This window comes from Oncorhynchus gorbuscha, linkage group LG20 (assembly GCF_021184085.1).
Source record: "Oncorhynchus gorbuscha isolate QuinsamMale2020 ecotype Even-year linkage group LG20, OgorEven_v1.0, whole genome shotgun sequence".
Lineage (NCBI taxonomy): Eukaryota > Metazoa > Chordata > Actinopteri > Salmoniformes > Salmonidae > Oncorhynchus > Oncorhynchus gorbuscha.
Genome location: NC_060192.1, coordinates 23,376,861 through 23,399,438, shown reverse-complemented (window position 1 = coordinate 23,399,438; position 22,578 = coordinate 23,376,861).

Below are 22,578 nucleotides of genomic sequence, written 5' to 3'. Positions count from 1 at the left end.
GTTTTCCGTTTCTGTCCTGTCGGATCCTTGTATATTGTTCGCCGTGCTGTGTCTTTGTCTCGCCCTGTCGTGTCTTGTTTCCCTCAGATGCTGCGTGTGAGCAGGTGTCTGAGTCTGCTACGGTCGGTGCCTTCCCGAGGCAACCTACAGTTAATGGTCGAGTCTCCAGTCTGTCCTCGTCACTACGAGTGGAATTAAGTTTTTTATGTTTTGTTTTCTGCTCCGATTGTCCAGGAGTATTGCCTATTTCCTTTACTGGAATAAAGACTCTGTTTTCGCCAAGTCGCTTTTGGGTCCTCATTCACCTGCATAACAGAAGGATCCGACCAAGAATGGACCCAGCGACTATGGATTCTCTCTACTCTACTCTCGAGTTCCAGGGAGCGATGCTCGGCAGACACGAGCAGGAATTGTCTGCTGCTCGGCATGCCGTTGAGACCCTGGCCGCTCAGGTCTCCGACCTCTCAGGACAGTATCAGAGTCTTCGTCTCGTGCCACCAGCTACTTCCGGGTCTTCCGAGTCTCCGGAACCTAGGGTTAATAACCCACCATGTTATTCTGGGCAGCCCACTGAGTGTCGCTCCTTTCTCACCCAGTGTGATATAGTGTTCTCTCTCCAACCCAACACATACTCAATAGAGAGAGCTCGGATTGCCTACGTCATATCACTCCTTACTGGTCGGGCTCGGCAGTGGGGCACAGCTATCTGGGAGGCAAGCGCTGAGTGTACTAACGATTATCTGAACTTTAAAGAGGAGATGATAAGGGTTTTTGATCGTTCTGTTTTTGGGAAAGAAGCTTCCTGGTCCCTGTCTTCCCTATGTCAAGGTAATCGATCCATAACGGATTACTCTATAGAATTTCGCACTCTTGCTGCCTCCAGTAACTGGAACGAGCAGGCGTTGCTCGCTCGTTTTCTGGAGGGACTCCACGCTAAGGTTAAGGATGAGATTCTCTCTCGGGAGGTTCCATCCAGCGTGGATTCTCTGATTGAACTCGCTATTCGCATTGAACGACGGGTAGATCTTCGTCATCGAGCTCATAGAAGAGAGCTCGCGTTAACTGTGTCCCCCCTCTCTCCGACACTACCATCTTTCCCCACTGACTCAGGTGTTGAGCCCATGCAGCTGGGGGGTATTCGCATTTCGACTAAGGAGAGGGAACGGAGAATCACCAACCGCCTCTGTCTCTATTGCGGTTCCGCTGGTCATTTTGTCATTTCATGTCCAGTTAAAGGCCAGAGCTCATCAGTAAGCGGAGGGCGACTGATAAGCGCTACTAGACGGTCCTCTCCGTCAAGTACCTGTACTACCTTACCGGTCCATCTACGCTGGACCGGATCGGCAGCTTCCTGCAGTGCATTAATAGACTCTGGGGCTGAGGGCTGTTTTATGGACGAAGCCTGGGCTCGGGAACATGACATTCCTCTCAGACAGTTAGGGGAGCCCACGGTCATGTTCGCCTTGGATGGTAGTCCTCTCCCCAGTATATTATGTGAAACACTACGTTTAACCCTCACTGTATCTGGTAACCATAGTGAGACCATTTCTTTTTTGATTTTTTGTTCACCTTTTACACCTGTTGTTTTGGGTCATCCCTGGCTAGTGTGTCATAATCCTTCTTTTGATTGGTCTAGTAATTCTATCCTTTCCTGGAACGTTTCTTGTCATGTGAAGTGTTTAATGTCTGTTATTCCTCCTGTTTCTTCTGCTCCCTCTTCACAGGAGGAACCTGGTGATTTGACAGGAGTGCCGGAGGAATATCATGGTCTGCGCACGGTCTTCAGTCGGTCCAGAACCAACTCCCTTCCTCCTCACCGGTCGTATGATTGTTGTTCTGATCTCCTCAAGAAGCGTTTTGCATCCGCTCCTATCCTTGTTGCACCTGACGTCACTAAACAGTTTATTGTCGAGGTTGACGCGTCGGGGGTGGGCGTGGGAGCCATTCTGTCCCAGCGCTCCGATACTGACGATGGGGTCCACACTTGCGCGTATTTTTCTCATCGCCTGTCACCGTCGGAACGTAACTATGATGTGGCTAACCGCGAACTGCTCGCCATCCGTTTAGCCCTAGGCAAATGGCGACAGTGGTTGGAGGGGGTGACCGTTCCTTTTGTCGTTTGGACTGACCAAAGGAACCTTGAGTACATCCGTTCTGCCAAACGACTGAATGCGCGTCATGCTCGTTGGGCGTTGTTTTTCGCTCGTTTCGAGTTCGTTATTTCTTATTGCCCGGGAACTAAGAACACCAAGCCTCATGCTTTATCCCGTCTCTTTAGTTCTTCTGTGGCTTCTACCGATCCCGAGGGGATCCTTCCTGTTGGGCGTGTTGTCGGGTTGACTGTCTGGGGAATTGAGAGACAGGTTAAGCAAGCACTCACTCACACTCCGTCGCCGCGCGCTTGTCCTAGTAACCTTCTTTTCGTTCCTGTCTCTACTCGTCTGGCTGTTCTTCAGTGGGCGCACTCTGCCAAGTTAGCTGGCCACCCCGGTTTTCGAGGTACGTTTGCTTTTATTCGCCAGCGGTTTTGGTGGCCTACTCAGGAGCGTGACACGCGCCGTTTCGTGGCTGCTTGTTCGGACTGCGCGCAGAATAAGTCTGGTAACTTTTTTTCTGCTTCTGCTCCTGGTCTTGCTGGGTCTCAGTCTGTTCCCTGCCACTGCATCTCTCCTGGTCTTGTTCCTGCCCTTGCTGTGTCTCAGTCTGTCCCTAGTTGTTACTCTCCTGGCCTGTTTGGTCCTGTTTGCTCTAAAGCTTTCAGTTCTCTACCCGTGTCTCATTTTTTTTTTAGAGTAGTACCCTAGTTTCCCTTTTCATCGTTTTCCGTTACGGTCCTGAGGAGAGGAGTTGGGTTCTTTCTCGGGACGTGCTGGACCGTTTGTGATCTATGATTTCCTCCGTTGCCGCCAGTGTTCCTCCTCGAGTGCGCCAGGAGGCGCTCGGTGAGTGGGGGGGTACTGTCATGTTTTGTCTTATATTGTCTTGTCATTATGCTTTCCCTTCTGTTCGTTTCCCCCTGCTGGTCTTATTAGGTTCGTTCCCTTTTTCTCTCTCCCTCCCTCTCTCTCCTCTCTCTATCGTTCCGTTCCTGCTCCCAGCTGTTCCTCATTCTCCTACTCAATCATTTAGTCTTTTCACACCTGTTCCCTATCTTGTCCTCTGATTAGAGTCACTATTTCTCCCCTTGTTTTCAGTTTCTGTCCTGTCGGATCCTTGTATATTGTTCGCCGTGCTGTGTCTTTGTCTCGCCCTGTCGTGTCTTGTTTCCCTCAGATGCTGCGTGTGAGCAGGTGTCTGAGTCTGCTACGGTCGGTGCCTTCCCGAGGCAACCTACAGTTAATGGTCGAGTCTCCAGTCTGTCCTCGTCACTACGAGTGGAATTAAGTTTTTTATGTTTTGTTTTCTGCTCCGATTGTCCAGGAGTATTGCCTATTTCCTTTACTGGAATAAAGACTCTGTTTTCGCCAAGTCGCTTTTGGGTCCTCATTCACCTGCATAACAGTGAGTCAGTCAGTCAGTCAGTCAGTCAGTCAGTCAGTCAGTCAGTCAGTCAGTCAGTCAGTCAGTCAGTCAGTCAGTCAGTCAGTCAGTCAGTCAGTCAGTCAGTCAGTCAGTCAGTCACCCTTTGAGGAGAGACAGAGGGCCAGAGTAAGAGATATTTCATTCAATGAAGGTAAATACCATTTATTTTAAAATCTTTAGTACCAAAAAGCATACATATTGCAGTTATTATTAAACAATACTACACATTACTACACAATACATGTTTAAATTCCTTTCATAGAGAAAAACAAGGCCTTGGGAAGGGCCAACACCCACATCAGTCTCCAAATCCCCGTCTTAAAGCTGTGAGGGCCTCAGACATTGTCTCTTCCACACTGGATCTCCAGGGCTTTCCAGGTTTTTGTATGTTTTCTTTTCCATGATAGAACAACCTTCTTGCAGTTAATCCCAAATTATGTCTTGAGGACAGAAGTTCACAATGGTGTAAAAACTGCTGCACTTGTTTCATCATATCAAGCACACCATTAAAACAATCAGGTGCATCACAAAGAATGGCATCGATGGTTTTGTCATTGTCACCCAGACACGAAGGACACAATATACCTAGACTTGTTCTAGGAGACATGTTTTCTGTAGTTTTCTGTGGTTGATCTGTGTTAGACTTGTTATAGGACAAGTCTAACAATTAATTATACTCAGGCAGACCGACCCCGGAAATGACTTTTTCATTCTACAAGGGGTCACAAGCTCACTACCGAGCAGCTCCATAAGTTCACTAGAAAAATTCCCAACTGTTTCACATTTTTCAAACAGTTCAAACTCAGGGCTCCCCCATTCACTACAAACATTCCCAACTGTTTTTTATTTTTTTATTTAATGTTTTATTTCACCTTTATTTAACCAAGTCGGCTAGTTGAGAACAAGTTCTCATTTACAACTGCGACCTGGCCAAGATAAAGCAAAGCAGTGTGACACAAACAACAACACAGAGTAACACATGGAATAAACAAGCCTACAGTACAATAACACAATTGAAAAAATAAAGTCTAAATACAGTGTGTACAAATGGCGTGAGGAGGTAGGCAATAAATAGGCCATGGCAGCGAAGTAATTACAATTAAGCAGATTAACACTGGAGTGATAAATGAGCAGATGATGATGTGCAAGTAAAGATACTGGTGTGCAAAAGAGCAGAGGTAGGTAGATTGGGTGGGCTATTTACAGATGGACTATGTACAGCTGCAGTGATCGGTTAACTGCTCAGATAGCTGATGTTTAAAGTTAGTGAGGGAAATATGAGTCTCCAGCTGAAAATGTTTCACATTTTTTCAAACACATTTTCTTTCAGTTCAACAAGGTCACTACACATCAATCATCAGGCCATTACTTTTTATTGCAAACATTTCCTTTACTTTGAAGAAACAGATGCACTATCATGTTACATAAGCACACCCTAAATAGCATGAGGACATCCTGTCAAGGGCATAAACATAAGACACAGACATAAGTAATCGATCACTTTCTGACACATATCGTCTACCATATTCTCTCTCTCTCTCTCTCTCAGCTTTCCAAGAAAACAAAAATGTTGACATTTATGGTCTGTTTACATATACACTGAGCATACAAAACATTAAGGACACCTGCTCTTTCCATGACATGGACTGACCAGATGAATCCAGGTGAAAGCTATGATCCCTTATTGATGTCACTTGTTAAATTCACTTCAATCAGTGTAGATGAAGGGTAGGAGAATGGTTAAAGAAGGATTTTAAGCCTTGTGACAATTGAGACATGGAGTGTGTATGTGTGCAATTCAGAGGGTAATTGGGCTAAACTAAATATTTAAATGCCTTTGAACAGGGTATGGTAGTATGTGCCAGGTGCATCAGTTTGAGTGTGTCAAGAACTGGAATGTTGCTGGGTTTTTCACACAACAGTTTCCCGTGTGTATCAAGAATGGTCTACCACCAAAAGGACATCCAGCCAACTTGACACAACTGTGGGAAGCACTGGAGTCAACATGCTCCCTCCCCATCATGACAGTGCAGCTGAAGCAAGCCTCACAGTCCTGACTCATTCATTTTTCAGAAAGCTACTCTGAGAAACGCCATGCTCTATTAGAGACAAAAAAAGAGAAACAGAAACACAGAGAGAGGAAGATATACTCATGACACCTTGCCCCTTTCTGTATCTAGGTTTCTATCTCAGCCCTTTTCCCCCCATTTTTATCTCCCCCCTACACATCCGTCTGTACTGCAGCATAAGTGTGAATGATAGCATGCGGAATTTGAAGAGAGTGGTAATGCAGGGAATTGGAGCCCCCACCCGCCCAACAGAAACAAAACTATAAAAAGAGTAGACCAAAAACTAAAAGAGCCACAGCTTCAATCCATGGAGTCAGGAGGAGTAAAGAAACAGTATTAAACAGTATTAAACAGTATTAAACAGTATTAAAAACTACAACAGGACAGGCGGGAATGAGTGGAAAAGTAATTTATCTCTGAAACACCTAGCAAAAAAAACGAAACTCTGCCGCAATATCACAATATACTTTCTTCAGGCTCCGCTTGTTTACTCTCCCTCTGTCCTTCTTGTCTGGCTTCCGGAGGAGTACACAGTATCAATCTTTCTGGATTTAGAAATAATTTCGGATCAATTTCTTTCCCACACTTCTCTGTAGGAGTGTGTGTACATGTTATATTTTCTCTGATGCAGTGTTGGTGTTTTTAACATATTATAAACTATGGGAGTAATAATGGAGACAGACAGAGAGATGGATAAAGACAACAGACGGGTAGATAAGTAGAGGAAATGTATACAAAATAGATTTTGTGTTTGTCAACTGAGGTACAGTGTATTAAGATCTTTCCCAGTTGAGCTATTCAACTTTTTTTCCATCATATTTTCCATCATATTTCCTCTCTTTTGAGGATATTAAAAATATTAGAAGCTTTAATGATGCTTCAATTTGGAGACAGCTAACAGCCCCACCCCAGCCTTAACCCATGCTGTCCCTCCCTCCACTGTGCGTCATCGGATAGTCCTACACCTGTGACTCAATAGAATACAGAATGTTTACCGCCAGGAGAATGCAGTCTGTCAGCATACAGTATCTGTCAGTGTCCTGAGCAGCAACTGCCCCACCTCATCCTTAGCCCATGCTGTCTCTCACTCCCCGGTACCATATTTCCCCCTGTGCCTCATCGGGTAGGGCTACACCTGTGACTCAATAGACTACAGACTGTTTACTGCCAGGAAAATGAGTGCAGCGCAGCAGTTAACTAGTGTAGCAAATTTGGGGGGAACCCCCGACCAGGACTCGAACCTGGATCCAGTGACTATCAATCTGTCTTTCTGTGTAAGGGCCCATGGAAAGAGAATGATTTACACACAGAGAGAGAGAGAGAAAGAGGATTCCCTCATTGCTCCAGCTCTCAGAAAATTCTAGCAAAGTTATTATCTGAGGCATAGTGTCATCTGCTGGTGAACATGTGTACCTTCCTCCTGTAAGGTCCTGTCCATCGGGACATCTTGTCTATGGCTGTCTGTGATCACATTCACTCTCCCCAAGAGCATTAACTAACAATCATTATTTTTGTTAATGGTTACGCAGGTGAAAATAGAATGCACATCGTTTCCATTCGCCATTTCTTTTAAACAACACGTTCTTAAGTTAAACACATTACTTAAGAAAAGTATAGGCTAATAGGTTTATATCCCACTGCCTACTCATATAAGGCGCGGTTATGTGATCAGTAGGTCCACTGTACACACGATTTCCTCGTAAACCGAGCCTGAAATTAAAATGAAAAAGTGGAAGCAGTGAAATAGGAAGACACGTTTCATACCAAAACAGTCTTCGCATTAGAGGGGGAGAAACGATGGGTCATCATCGGGGAATAATCTGGAAGAGGCTTGCTCTCCGTTGGTGAGTAGTCTATATCAGTGGTTCCCAAACTTCTTATAGTCCTGTACTCCTTCAAACATTTAACCTCCAGCTGAGGACCCCCTCTAGCACCAGTGTCAGCGCCCTCTCAAATGTTGTTTTTTGCCTTTATTGTAAGCCTGCCACATGCACACTATATGATACATTTATTAAACATAAGAATAGGTGTGAGTTTTTGTCACAACCCGGCTCGTGGGAAGTGACAAAGAGCTCTTAAAGGACCAGGGCACAAATAATAATAATCAATCATTTTGCCCTTTATTGAACCATCTTAAAACCTTATTTGTTCATCGAAAATTGTGAATAACTCACCACAGGTTAATGAGAAAGGATTCACATGACTCTGCAATGTTGGGTTGTATTGGAGAGAGTCTCAGTCTTAAATCATTTTCCACTCACAGTCTGTGCCTGTATTTAGTTTTCACGCTAGTGAGGGGTGAAAATCCACCCTCACGTAGGTACGTGGTTGCAAAGGGCATCAGTGTCTTAACAGCACGATTTGCCAAGGCAGGATTGTCTGAGTGCAGCCCAATCCAGAAATCTGGCAGTGGCTTCTGATTAAATTGCATTTTCGATGAGGCTCTCAGTTGTTTGTGTCATTCGTTTCAGGAAAGTACCTGCGTATTTACGCACCCAACTCACTCAGTTGCTTCACTATATCACATTTGACATCATTCGTAAGCTTGAGTTCATTTGCACACAAAAACAATCATACAATGATGGAAAGATATGTGTGTTGTCCTTGTTAATGCAGACAGAAAAGAGCTCCAACATCTTAATCATAGCCTCAGTTTTGTCCCGCACATTGAATATAGATGCGGAGAGTCCCTGTAATTTTAGATTCAGATCATTCAGGGGAGAAAAAATATCCTCCAGATAGGCCAATCGTGTGAGAAACTCATCATCATGCAAGAGGTCAGACAAGAGAACATTATGGTCAGTAAAAGAAAACTTTATGAACATTTTTAATAAAATTTTAAGCTCGCCACTCAATTCCAAACAAACGTGTAAATACTTTGCCCCTTGATAACCAGCGCAGTTCTGCATGTTGTAAAAGCGTTACATGGTCGCTGCCCATATCATTGCATAGTGCAGAAAATAGACGAGAGTTCAGGGGCCTTGCTTTAACAAAGTTAACCATTTTCACTGTAGTGTCCAAAATGTATTTCAAGCTGTCAGCCATTCCCTTCTCCGTGGCATCGGGAACAACTTCTTGCACGCGCGTTACCACTCCACTATGTCTCCCTGTCATGGCTTTTGCGACATCAGTACAGATACCAACATGAGCAGCAGCTTCGTTTGGCTACATACGGACTGTTAATGGAATTCTCGTGAGAGAGTAATGGTTAATGTGATTGCATGCTAATTATTTGACTAGGCTACCTGTATTTGACATTGTGTTGTTAGTTTGCTGAACACTAGATTGTTTAATTTTATTTTTTGGCAGTGAAACGAGGCTACTCAGGGGAGAAAAACACTCACCCAAATGTATAGCCTCGTTGGAAAATACAAATGGACTGTTTGAAAATGTGAAGGGAAAAAAAGTCATAAATATATTTAGAACTTTTAAAAAAATGTGTTTTTTATTGTGAATAACATTTTTATTTGGCGTACCCCCGAACAACATAGCGCAGGTACCCCAGTTTGGGAATACCTAGTCTATATGAATTGCTACATTTTAAAACACTAGCTTTTAAAACAGATCTTCATTGTTAAGGGTTTAAACACTGTTTCCCATGCTTGTTTAATGAACCATAAACAATTAATGAACATGCATGCACCTGTGGAACGGTTGTTAAGGCACTAACAGCTTACAGACGTTAGGCAATTAAGGTCACAGTTATGAAAACTTAGGACACTAAAGAGGCCTTTCTACTGACTCTGAAAAACAACAAAAAGATAGATGCCCAGGGTTCCTGCTCATCTACGTGAACGTGCATTAGGCATGCTGCAAGGAGGCATGAGGACTGCAGATGTGGCCAGGGCAATAAATTGCAATGTCCGTACTGTGAGGTGCCTAATACAGCGCTACAGGGAGACAGGACAGACAGCTGATCGTCCTCGCAGTGGCAGACCACATGTAACAACACCTGCACAAGATCGGTACATCCGAACATCACACCTGCGGGACAGGTACAGGATGGCAACAACAACTACCCGAGTTACACCAGGAACGCACATTCCCTCCATCAGTGCTCAGACTGTCCGCAATAGGCTGAGAGAGGCTGAACTGAAGGGCTTGTAGGTCTGTAAGGCAGGCCCTCACCAGACTTCAACGGTAACAACGTCGCCTATGGTCACAAACCCCCCGTCGCTGGACCAGACAGGACTGGTAAAAAGTGCTCTTCACTGAGTCGTTGCGGTTTTGTCTCACCTGGGGTGATGGTCAGACTAGCGTTTATCATCGAAGGAATGAGCGTTACACCGAGGCCTGTACACTGGAGCGGGATCGATTTGGAGGTGGAGGTTCGTCAAGGTCTAGGGCGGTGTGTCACAGCATCGTCGGACTGAGCTTGTTGTCATTACTGGCAATCTCAACGCTGTGCGTTACAGGGAAGACATCCTCCTCCCTCATGTGGTACCCTTCCTGCAGGCTCATCCTGACATGACCCTCCAGCATGACAATGCCACCAGCCATTCTGCTCATTCTGTGCGTGATTTCCTGCAAGACAGAAATGTCAGTGTTCTACCATGGCCAGCGAATAGCCCGGATCTCAATCCCATTAAGCATGTCTGGGACCTGTTGGATCGGAGGGTGAGGGCTAGGGCCATTCCCCCCAGAAATGTCAGGGAAGTTGCAGGTGCCTTGGTGGAAGAGTGGGGTAACATTTCACAGCAAGAACTGGCTAATCTGGTGCAGTCCATGAGGAGGAGATGCACTGCAGTACTTAATGCAGCTGGTGGCCACACCAGATACTGACTGTTACTTATGATTTTCAACACACCTTTGTTCAGGGACACATTATTCAATTTCTGTCAGTCACATGTCTGTGTCTCAGTTGTTAAACTTATGTTCATACAAATATTTACACATGCTAAGTTTGCTGAAAATAAACACAGTTGACAGTGAAAGGAGATTATTTCAAAATAATTCGTCATCACTGTCAATAGGGAAGTCTAATTTTTCCCGTTTTACCGGAAAAATGTCCAAGCTCCAAACTGCATTTCAATAATTTTCTATCTCAATCAGTTTCATGGGCAAATGCATTAAGATCTCCTTGAATTATTGTTTCGTGAGCGAATTAGAAACGATGATGTTACATACTATTTGCCTTGTATTTCGTTTCAATCAAAGCATAGGCTGTTTCCTGCTTGGTGGCGTGAGCTATTGAGTTTTGGCCTCGTTAGAACTAAAAACATTGACATTTAGCTTCACTGAGCATCCTAAAAGAAATGACTGAGGTGTATATGGTGTAACAGTAAGTAGGCCTACTACTAATCCAAGAGTACAACCAATCCCAGAAAATGGAGGAGGCAGATGGCAACGGGAGGAGGTAGGGAACTGGTCTGTCTGCCCAATATAAAGGATCAAAACTGGCGGAGGAATAATAATAGCATACATAGGAAAGTTTACCAGTTTCATTTGAGGACCAGGATGTTGACAACTGTGCCATACAGATTGCAAAATAGTTGGGAAGAGATTTTTGATGTACCAATTCCATGGTTTTTAGTTGATATAAAAAACAACACAAGATTCAAGACGTCGTGCTTTTCAGCTAAAATGATTATATAGAATTCTTGCCACCAACAAAATGTTGAATATTTGGGGCATAAAATCATTGAAGCTCTGCAGATTTTGTTGTGAGGATACAGAATCAATAGACCATTTATTTAGGTATTTCCCTCAGGTAGGTAGCCTGTTTCTGGTCTCAGGTTCAGGAATGTCTGAAAATGCAATCTATGGCATTGATCTAAAATTGACCCGAGCAAAAGTACTGTTAGGAGATCTGGAGAGACCGGGTCAATCAATTACTAATATACTAATACTCTTAGTAAAAGTTGTAAATCCAATGGATCTTTCAAATATTTGCGGCAGCTGAGAGCTGGATGTGCCATTTGACAGAGAAGCCTTGAGTGACAGAATGGGCTGTCTTTCTTGTGAATGTCCCAGCCCCCTCATTAGCTCAACCAATCATGGCTAAGCAAGATTCTGTATTTTCGCTATGTCTAAACAGCTTTGTGAGTTTACATTTTATTTACAGTGCCTTGCGAAAGTATTCAGCCCCCTTGAACTTTGCGACCTTTTGCCACATTTCAGACTTCAAACATAAAGATATAAAACTGCATTTTTTTGTGAAGAATCAACAACAAGTGGGACACAATCATGAAGTGGAACGACATTTATTGGATATTTCAAACTTTTTTAACAAATCAAAAACTGAAAAATTGGGCGTGCAAAATTATTCAGCCCCTTTACTTTCAGTGCAGCAGACTCTCTCCAGAAGTTCAGTGAGGATCTCTGAATGATCCAATGTTGACCTAAATGACTAATGATGCTAAATACAATCCACCTGTGTGTAATCAAGTCTCCGTATAAATGCACCTGCTCTGTGATAGTCTCAGAGGTCCGTTAAAAGCGCAGAGAGCATCATGAAGAACAAGGAACACACCAGGCAGGTCCGAGATACTGTTGTGAAGAAGTTTAAAGCCGGATTTGGATACAAAAGAATTCCCAAGCTTTAAACATCCCAAGGAGCACTGTGCAAGCGATAATATTGAAATGGAAGGAGTATCAGACCACTGCAAATCTACCAAGACCTGGCCGTCCCTCTAAACTTTCAGCTCATACAAGGAGAAGACTGATCAGAGATGCAGCCAAGAGGCCCATGATCACTCTGGATGAACTGCAGAGATCTACAGCTGAGGTGGGAGACTCTGTCCATAGGACAACAATCAGTCGTATATTGCACAAATCTGGCCTTTATAGAAGAGTGGCAAGAAGAAAGCCATTTCTTAAAGATATCCATAAAAAGTGTAATTTAAAGTTTTCCACAAGCCACCTGGGAGACACGTCAAACATGTGGAAGAAGGTGCTCTGGTCAGATGAAACCAAAATTGAACTTTTTGGCAACAATGCAAAACGTTATGTTTGGCGTAAAAGCAACACAGGGCATCACCCTGAACACATCATCCCCACTGTCAAACATGGTGGTGGCAGCATCATGGTTTGGGCCTGCTTTTCTTCAGCAGGGACAGGGAAGATGGTTAAAATTTATGGGAAGATGGATGGAGCCAAATACAGGACCATTCTGGAAGAAAACCTGATGGAGTCTGCAAAAGACCTGAGACTGGGATGGAGATTTGTCTTCCAACAAGACAATGATCCAAAACATAAAGCAAAATCTACAATGGAATGGTTAAAAAATAAACATATCCAGGTGTTAGAATGGCCAAGTCAAAGTCCAGACCTGAATCCAATCGAGAATCTGTGGAAAGAACTGAAAACTGCTGTTCACAAATGCTCTCCATGTCATGCGGGTGAAAGAGGACCCAAAAGCGACTTAACAGAAACAGAGTTTATTCAAGTCCAAACAGGGAATAACAGAAATCCTCTAGTCTGTAGAGGGGAATAACAGGAGAAGCGGCCACAGACTGCAGGTCGCTTCGGGTAGGCGCAGGCCGTAGTTGACAGAGACACCTGCTCACACGCAGCATCTGATGAAGGCAAAAAAAACACGACAGGACAGGGCGATACACAATCACAGCAAAAACACGACAGGACAGGGCGATACACAATCACAGCACGGTGAATTCTAAATAAGGAACCGACAGGACAGGAACGGAACACAAAGGAATAAATAGGGACTCCAATCAGGGGAAAGGATCGGGAACAGGTGTGGGAAGACTAAATGATGATTAGGGGAATAGGAACAGCTGGGAGCAGGAACGGAACGATAGAGAGAAGAGAGAGCGAGAGAGTGAGAGAGGGAGGGGGAGAGAGAGGGATAGAAAGAGGGAAAGAACCTAATAAGACCAGCAGAGGGAAACGAATAGAATGGGGAGCACAGGGACAAGACATGATAATAAATGACAAACATGACAGTACCCCCCCCACTCACCGAGCGCCTCCTGGCGCACTCGAGGAGGAATCCTGGCGGCAACGGAGGAAATCATCGATGAGTGAACGGTCCAGCACGTCCCGAGACGGAACCCAACTCCTCTCCTCAGGACCGTAACCCTCCCAATCCACTAAGTATTGGTGACCCCGTCCCGAGAACGCATGTCCATGATCTTATGTACCTTGTAAATAGGTGCGCTCTCGACAAGGACGGGAGGGGGAGGGAAGACGAACGGGGTGCGAAGAAAGGGCTTAACACAGGAGACATGGAAGACAGGATGGACGCGACGAAGATGTCGCGGAAGAAGCAGTCGCACAGCGACAGGATTGACGACCTGGGAGACACGGAACGGACCAATGAACCGCGGAGTCAACTTACGAGAAGCTGTCGTAAGAGGAAGGTTGCGAGTGGAAAGCCACACTCTCTGGCCGCAACAATACCTTGGACTCTTAATCCTGCGTTTATTGGCGGCTCTCACAGTCTTCCCCGCAGACAAAGGCAGACCGGTAATGAAGTCTAAGGCGATGTGAGACCATGGTCGAGAAGGAATGGGGAGCGGTCTGAGACGACCGGCAGGAGGAGAGTTACCCGACTTAGTCTGCGCGCAGTCCGAACAAGCAGCCACGAAACGGCGCGTGTCACGCTCCTGAGTCGGCCACCAAAAGCGCTGGCGAATAGACGCAAGAGTGCCTCGAACACCGGGATGACCAGCTAACTTGGCAGAGTGAGCCCACTGAAGAACAGCCAGACGAGTGGAAACAGGGACGAAAAGGAGGTTACTAGGACAAGCGCGCGGCGACGCAGTGTGCGTGAGTGCTTGCTTAACCTGTCTTTCAATTCCCCAGACTGTTAACCCGACAACACGCCCATAAGGAAGAATCCCCTCGGGATCAGTAGAAGCCACAGAAGAACTAAACAGACGGGATAAGGCATCAGGCTTGGTGTTCTTGCTACCCGGACGGTAAGAAATCACAAACTCGAAACGAGCGAAAAACAACGCCCAACGAGCTTGACGGGCATTAAGTCGTTTGGCAGAACGGATGTACTCAAGGTTCTTATGGTCTGTCCAAACGACAAAGGAACGGTCGCCCCCTCCAACCACTGTCGCCATTCGCCTAGGGCTAAGCGGATGGCGAGCAGTTCACGGTTACCCACATCATAGTTGCGCTCAGATGGCGACAGGCGATGAGAAAAATAAGCGCAAGGATGAACCTTATCGTCAGACTGGAAGCGCTGGGATAGAATGGCTCCCACGCCTACCTCTGAAGCGTCAACCTCGACAATGAATTGTCTAGTGACGTCAGGAGTAACGAGGATAGGAGCGGACGTAAAACGTTCTTTTAGAAGATCAAAAGCTCCCTGGGCGGAACCGGACCACTTAAAACACGTCTTGACAGAAGTAAGAGCTGTGAGAGGGGCAGCAACTTGACCGAAATTACGAATGAAACGCCGATAGAAATTAGCGAAACCTAAAAAGCGCTGCAACTCGACACGTGACCTTGGAACGGGCCAATCACTGACAGCTTGGACCTTAGCGGAATCCATCTGAATGCCTTCAGCGGAAATAACGGAACCGAGAAAAGTAACGGAGGAGACATGAAAAGAGCACTTCTCAGCCTTTACGTAGAGACAATTCTCTAAAAGGCGCTGTAGAACACGTCGAACGTGCTGAACATGAATCTCGAGTGACGGAGAAAAAATCAGGATATCGTCAAGATAGACAAAAACAAAGATGTTCAGCATGTCTCTCAGAACATCATTAACTAATGCCTGAAAAACAGCTGGCGCATTGGCGAGACCGAACGGCAGAACCCGGTACTCAAAATGCCCTAACGGAGTGTTAAACGCCGTTTTCCACTCGTCCCCCTCTCTGATGCGCACGAGATGGTAAGCGTTACGAAGGTCCAACTTAGTAAAGCACCTGGCTCCCTGCAGAATCTCGAAGGCTGATGACATAAGGGGAAGCGGATAACGATTCTTAACCGTTATGTCATTCAGCCCTCGATAATCCACGCAGGGCGCAGAGTACCGTCCTTCTTCTTAACAAAAAAGAACCCCGCCCCGGCCGGAGAAGAAGAAGGCACTATGGTACCGGCGTCAAGAGACACAGACAAATAATCCTCGAGAGCCTTACGTTCGGGAGCCGACAGAGAGTATAGTCTACCTCGAGGAGGAGTGGTCCCCGGAAGGAGATCAATACTACAATCATACGACCGGTGAGGAGGAAGGGAGTTGGCTCGGGACCGACTGAAGACCGTGCGCAGATCATGATATTCCTCCGGCACTCCTGTCAAATCGCCAGGTTCCTCCTGAGAAGTAGGGACAGAAGAAACGGGAGGGATGGCAGACATTAAACACTTCACATGACAAGAAACGTTCCAGGATAGGATAGAATTACTAGACCAATTAATAGAAGGATTATGACATACTAGCCAGGGATGACCCAAAACAACAGGTGTAAACGGTGAACGGAAAATCAAAAAGAAATAGTCTCACTGTGGTTACCAGATACTGTGAGAGTTAAAGGTAGTGTCTCAAATTTGATACTGGGAAGATGACTACCATCTAAGGCAAACATGGGCGTAGGCTTGTCTAACGGTCTGAAAGGAATGTTATGTTTCCGAACCCATGCTTCGTCCATGAAACAACCCTCAGCCCCAGAGTCAATCAAGGCACTGCATGTAGCACCGAACCGGTCCAGCGTAGATGGACCGACATAGTAGTACAAGATCTAGATGAAGAGACCAGAGTAGTAGCGCTCACCAGTAGCCCTCCGCTTACTGATGGGCTCTGGCCTCTTACTGGACATGAATTAACAAAATGTCCAGCAACTCCGCAATAGAGGCACAGGCGGTTGGTGATCCTCCGTTCCCTCTCCTTAGTCGAGATGCGAATCCCTCCCAGCTGCATGGGCTCAGTCTCAAAGCCAGAGGAGGGAGATGGTTGCGATGCGGAGCAGGGAAACACCGTTGATGCGAGCTCTCTTCCACGAGCCCGGTGACGAAGATCTACCCGTCGTTCTATGCGGATGGCGAGAGCAATCAAAGAGTCCACATCTGAAGGAACCTCCCGGGAGAGAATCTCATCCTTAACCACTGCGTGGAGTCCCTCCAGAAAACGAGCGAGCAGCGCCGGCTCGTTCCACTCACTAGAGGCAGCAAGAGTGCGAAACTCAATAGAATAATCCGTTATGGACCCTTCACCTTGGCATAAGGAAGCCAGGGCCCTAGAAGCCTCCCTACCATAAACTGAACGGTCAAAAACCCGAATCATCTCCTCTTTAAAGTTCTGGAACTTGTTAGAGCAATCAGCCCTTGCCTCCCAGATAGCTGTGCCCCATTCTCGAGCCCGGCCAGTAAGGAGTGAAATGACGTAAGCAACCCGAGCTCTCTCTCTAGAGTATGTGTTGGGTTGGAGAGAGAACACAATCTCACACTGCGTGAGAAAGGAGCGGCACTCAGTGGGCTGCCCGGAGTAGCAAGGTGGGTTATTAACCCTAGGTTCTGGAGGCTCGGCAGGCCAGGAAGTAACAGGTGGCACGAGACGTAGACTCTGGAACTGTCCAGAGAGGTCGGAAACCTGAGCGGCCAGGTTCTCCACGGCATGGCGAGCAGCAGACAATTCCTGCTCGTGTCTGCCGAGCATGGCTCCTTGGATCTTGACGGCAGTGTAACGAGCGTCTGAAGTCGCTGGGTCCATTCCTTGGTCGGTTCCTTCTGTCATGCGGGTGAAAGAGGACCCAAAAGCGACTTAACAGAAACAGAGTTTATTCATGTCCAAACAGGGAATAACAGAAATCCTCTAGTCTGTAGAGGGGAATAACAGGAGAAGCGGCCACAGACTGCAGGTCGCTTCGGGTAGGCGCAGGCCGTAGTTGACAGAGACACCTGCTCACACGCAGCATCTGATGAAGGCAAAAAAACACGACAGGACAGGGCGATACACAATCACAGCAAAAACACGACAGGACAGGGCGATACACAATCACAGCACGGTGAATTCTAAATAAGGAACCGACAGGACAGGAACGGAACACAAAGGAATAAATAGGGACTCCAATCAGGGGAAAGGATCGGGAACAGGTGTGGGAAGACTAAATGATGATTAGGGGAATAGGAACAGCTGGGAGCAGGAACGGAACGATAGAGAGAAGAGAGAGCGAGAGAGTGAGAGAGGGAGGGGGAGAGAGAGGGATAGAAAGAGGGAAAGAACCTAATAAGACCAGCAGAGGGAAACGAATAGAATGGGGAGCACAGGGACAAGACATGATAATAAATGACAAACATGACACTCCATCCAACCTCACTGAGCTCGAGCTGTTTTGCAAGGAGGAATGGGAAAATGTTTCAGTCTCTCGATGTGCAAAACTGATAGAGACATACCCCAAGCGACTTACAGCTGTAATCGCAGCAAAAGGTGGCGCTACAAAGTATTAACTTAAGGGGGCTGAATAATTTTGCACGCCCAATTTTTCAGTTTTTGATTTGTTAAAAAAGTTTGAAATATCCAATAAATGTCGCTCCACTTCATGATTGTGTCCCACTTGTTGTTGATTCTTCACAAAAAAATACAGTTTTATATCTTTATGTTTGAAGCCTGAAATGTGGCAAAAGTTTGCAAAGTTCAAGGGGGCCGAATACTTTCGCAAGGCACTGTCTATTTACAGGTTACATACAAGTTTGTCATTAAGGCACATTCAAGTTCACATGTTCAAGAAAGCATTTCTGCCCCCCCCAAAAAATATATTTTAAAACTGTCAAATGCTTCTCCTGTGAAGTAGTGATGTCAGTCATATGACCAGCTTTCTGTAATGGGTCACATTTGTATTTGTACTCGTTCCTGGCAAATTATGCAGTTAGTCCATTTAAAAAATATTACAATACATTTCCAGGTAAGACAAAACCAGGGCCTGTAGAACCTTCCTTGTTTATAGATAGCGTTGTTAAGAAGGAAGAGCAGTGCTTTATTATGGACAGACCTCTCCCGTTCTCAGCTACTTCGGCATCACCATGTTTTGACGATCACAGTTTACAATCCTGGGTTAATCCAAGCAGTTTAGTCTGCTCAACTTGCTCAATTTCAACATTATTCGTTTCAAGATTTAGTTGAGGTTTAGGGTTTGGTGAATGATTTGTCCAAAATACAATGATTTTGGTTTAGGACTGTTCTGAAACTTATTGCAGCTCTTTGTTAAGTGTTGCAGGGATTTCACTTGCTGTGGTAGCTGATGTGTATAGTACTGAGTCATCAGCATACATAGACACACAGGCTTTACTCAGAGTCAGTGGCAGGACATTATTAAAGATTTTAAAAAGTAAGGGGCCTAGACAGCTGCCCTGGGGAATGCTTGACTCTGGATTATGTTGGCGAGGCTTCAATTAAATTAAATCAAATCTAATTTTATTGGTCACATACACATGGTTAACAGATGTTAATGTGAGTGTAGCAAAATGGTTGTGCTTCTAGTTCAGACAGGGCAGTAATATCTAACAAATAATCTAACAATTTCACAACTACCTTATACACACAAATGTAAAGGTATGAGAATATGGACATATACATATATGGATCAGCAATGGCTGTGCGGCATAGGCAAGATGCAGTAGATGGTACAGAGTACAGTATATACAGTGGGGAGAACAAGTATTTGATACGCTGCCGATTTTGCAGGCTTCCCTACTTACAAGGCATGTAGAGGTCTGTAATTTTTATCATAGGTACACTTCAACTGTGACAGACGGAATCTAAAACAAAAATCCAGAAAATCACATTGTATGATTTTTAAGGAATTAATTTGCATTTTATTGCATGACATAAGTATTTGATCACCTACCAACCAGTAAGAATTCCACCTCTCACAGACCTGTTTCTTTTTCTTTAAGAAGCACTCCTCTTCTCCACTCATTACCTGTATTAACTGCACCTGTTTGAACTCGTTACCTGTATAAAAGACACCTGTCCACACACTCAATCAAACAGACTCCAACCTCTCCACAATGGCCAAGACCAGAGAGCTGTGTAAGGACATCAGGGTAAAATTGTAGACCTGCACAAACCTGGGTTGGGCTACAGGACAATGGGCAAGCAGTTTTGTGAGAAGGCAACAACTGTTGGCGCAATTATTAGACAATGGAAGAAGTTCAAGATGACGGTCAATCACCCTCGGTCTGGGGCTGCATGCAAGATCTCACCTCGTGGGGCATCAATGATCATGAGGAAGGTGAGGGATCAGCCCAGAACTACACGGCAGGACCTGGTCAATGACCTGAAGAGAGCTGGGACCACAGTCTCAAAGAAAACAATTAGTAACACACTACACCGTCATGGATTAATATCCTGCAGTGCACACAAGGTCCCCCTGCTCAAGCCAGCACATGTCCAGACCCATCTGAAGTTTGCCAATGACCATCTGGATGATCCAGAGGAGGAATGGGAGAAGGTCATGTGGTCTGATGAGACAAAAATAGAGCTTTTTGGTCTAAACTCCACTTGCCGTATTTGGAGGAAGAAGAAGGATGAGTACAACCCCAAGAACACCATGCCAACCGTGAAGCATGGAGGTGGAAACATCATTCTTTGGGGATGCTTTTCTGCAAAGGGGACAGGACGACTGCACCGTATTGAGGGACGGTTGGATGGGGCCATGTATCTCGAGATCTTGGCCAACAACCTCCTTCCCTCCGTAAGAGCATTGAAGATGGGTCGTGGCTCGGTCTTCCAGCATGACAACGACCCGAAACACACAGCCAGGACAACTAAGGAGTGGCTCCGTAAGAAGCATATCAAGGTCCTGGAGTGGCCTAGCCAGTCTCCTGACCTGAACCCAATAGAAAATCTTTGGAGGGAGCTGAAAGTCTGTATTGCCCAGCGACAGCTCCGAAACCTGAAGGATCTGGAGAAGGTCTGTATGGGGGAGTGGGCCAAAATCCCCGCTGCAGTGTGTGCAAACCTGGTCAAGAACTACAGGAAACGTAAGATCTCTGTAATTGCAAACAAAAGATTCTGGTACCAAATATTAAGTTCTGCTTTTCTGATGTATCAAATACTTATGTCATGCAATAAAATGCTAATTAATTACTTAAAAATCATACAATGTGATTTTCTGGATTCTTGTTTTAGATCTTGTCTCTCACAGTTGAAGTGTACCTATGATAAAAAATTACAGACCTTTACATGCTTTGTCGGAAAACATGCAAAATCGGCAGTGTATCAAATACTTGTTCTCCCCACTGTACATACAGTATGAGATGAGTAATATTAAGTATGTATGTAATCCTTATTTAAAGTGACTAGTGATACATTTACTGCATCCAATAATGAATTATTAAAGTGGCTAGAGACTTGAGTCTGTATGTTGGCAGCAGCCACTCAATGTTATTGATGGCTGTTTAACAGTCTGATGGCCTTGAGAAGAAGCTGTTCTTCAGTCTCTCGTTCCCAGCTTTGATGCACAAGCTGTCCCTCGGGTAGTTGTTGTCCTTGATGATCTTTATGGTCTTCCTGTGACATCGGGTGATGTAGGTGTCCCGGAAGGCAGGTAGTTTGCCCCCCGGTGATACGTTGTGCAGACCGCATTAAAGAATAGCCTCTGTGTTCTGTTAGACAGGTAAATCTTTATCCACAATATAGCAGGGGATATGAAGCCATAACATGCCAATTTCTAGCAGCAAATTATTATTCATAATGTCAAAAGTTGTACTGAAGTCTAACAGCTCCCACAATCTTCCTATTATCAATGTCTAAGCCAATAATCAGTCATTTGTCTAAGTGTCGTAAATGTTGAATGCCCTTCCCTATAAGCGTGCTGAAAATCTGTTGTTCATTTGTATACTGTGAAATAGCTTTGTCCCTGGTCAAACACCATTTAAAAAAAGTTTACTAAGTGTTGGCAACTTGCTGATTTGGTCAGCTGTTTGAGCCAGTAAAGGGTGCTTTGCTATTCTTGGGTAGCGGAATGACTTTTGCTTCCCTCCAGGCCTGAGGACACACTTTCATGTAGGCTTAGATTGAAGAGATGGCAAATAGGAGTGGCAATATTGTCCTCTATCATCCTCAGTAATTTTCCATCCAAGTCATCAGACCCAGGTGGCTTGTCATTCTTTATAGACAACATTTTTTTCACCTCTTCCACACTCACTTTACGGAATTCACATGATTGGGTGGGTCAGTGGAACTGGAAAGCATTTTTAGTACAATCATTTCCTCCTCATTTTGTAGCCTACAATATGTGTTTCCACACACCTAGCCTAGGCTATTGATGGATTCAAGACAAAGTTGTTTTAATTGAAATCAGTTTATCAGTGTCTAAGTAGTGTAACGACTCTCGTGGGTTGAAGGAGACCAAGGTGCAGCGTGGTAGGCGTTCATGATTTTTAATAAACTGAACACCGCAACAAAATAACAAAGTAGAAGAAATGAAAGTGCACAGTTATGTCAGGCAACAAAACAGCTAAACAGAAAATAACTACCCAGAAGTCTCCAGTCTTGTAGGATTGCATTAATTTGCAATTATAAACTGCAAAACTTTTCCTGGACCCTAGGCTACAAAACATTTCCCTCATATGTGCCACTTCCATAAGTGCCTCTACTGTGCAATTCCACTATGCAAATGTGATGAACGCAGGTCTGCTTGCTTTATTATAAAGGTGATTTTTTTTCTATTTTTTTTCCATGTGTGGTGGTGACTCAGAGTTCCAACCTCTCGTGCTCACTTTTTGTTCCGGCACCTTCTGATTTACAAATTAGGCACTGCAGTCTACACTAGGATGGGGCAAGTTCATAGTGTGGAGGTTATAATGCGTCATGCATGATCCCCAAGTCCATAACCACTGTTTTGAGGACAGCCGTTTTAGCAACCCCTCGGAGGTTTCTGTCTGTTGCTGCTCTTTTTATGTCAGATTTGGCTAGCTCAGAGTGAGTGCAGAGTGTGTTGGAACAGGAAATAGCTAGCCACCAAGCACAATCCCAATACTAACCCAACTTCTGCCACTTGTTGCTGCAGTTCCGCAGTGCACTCAGCGAGTTGTTTATCTCTAGGCTACTATACATATTTATTTGTTTTTTCAT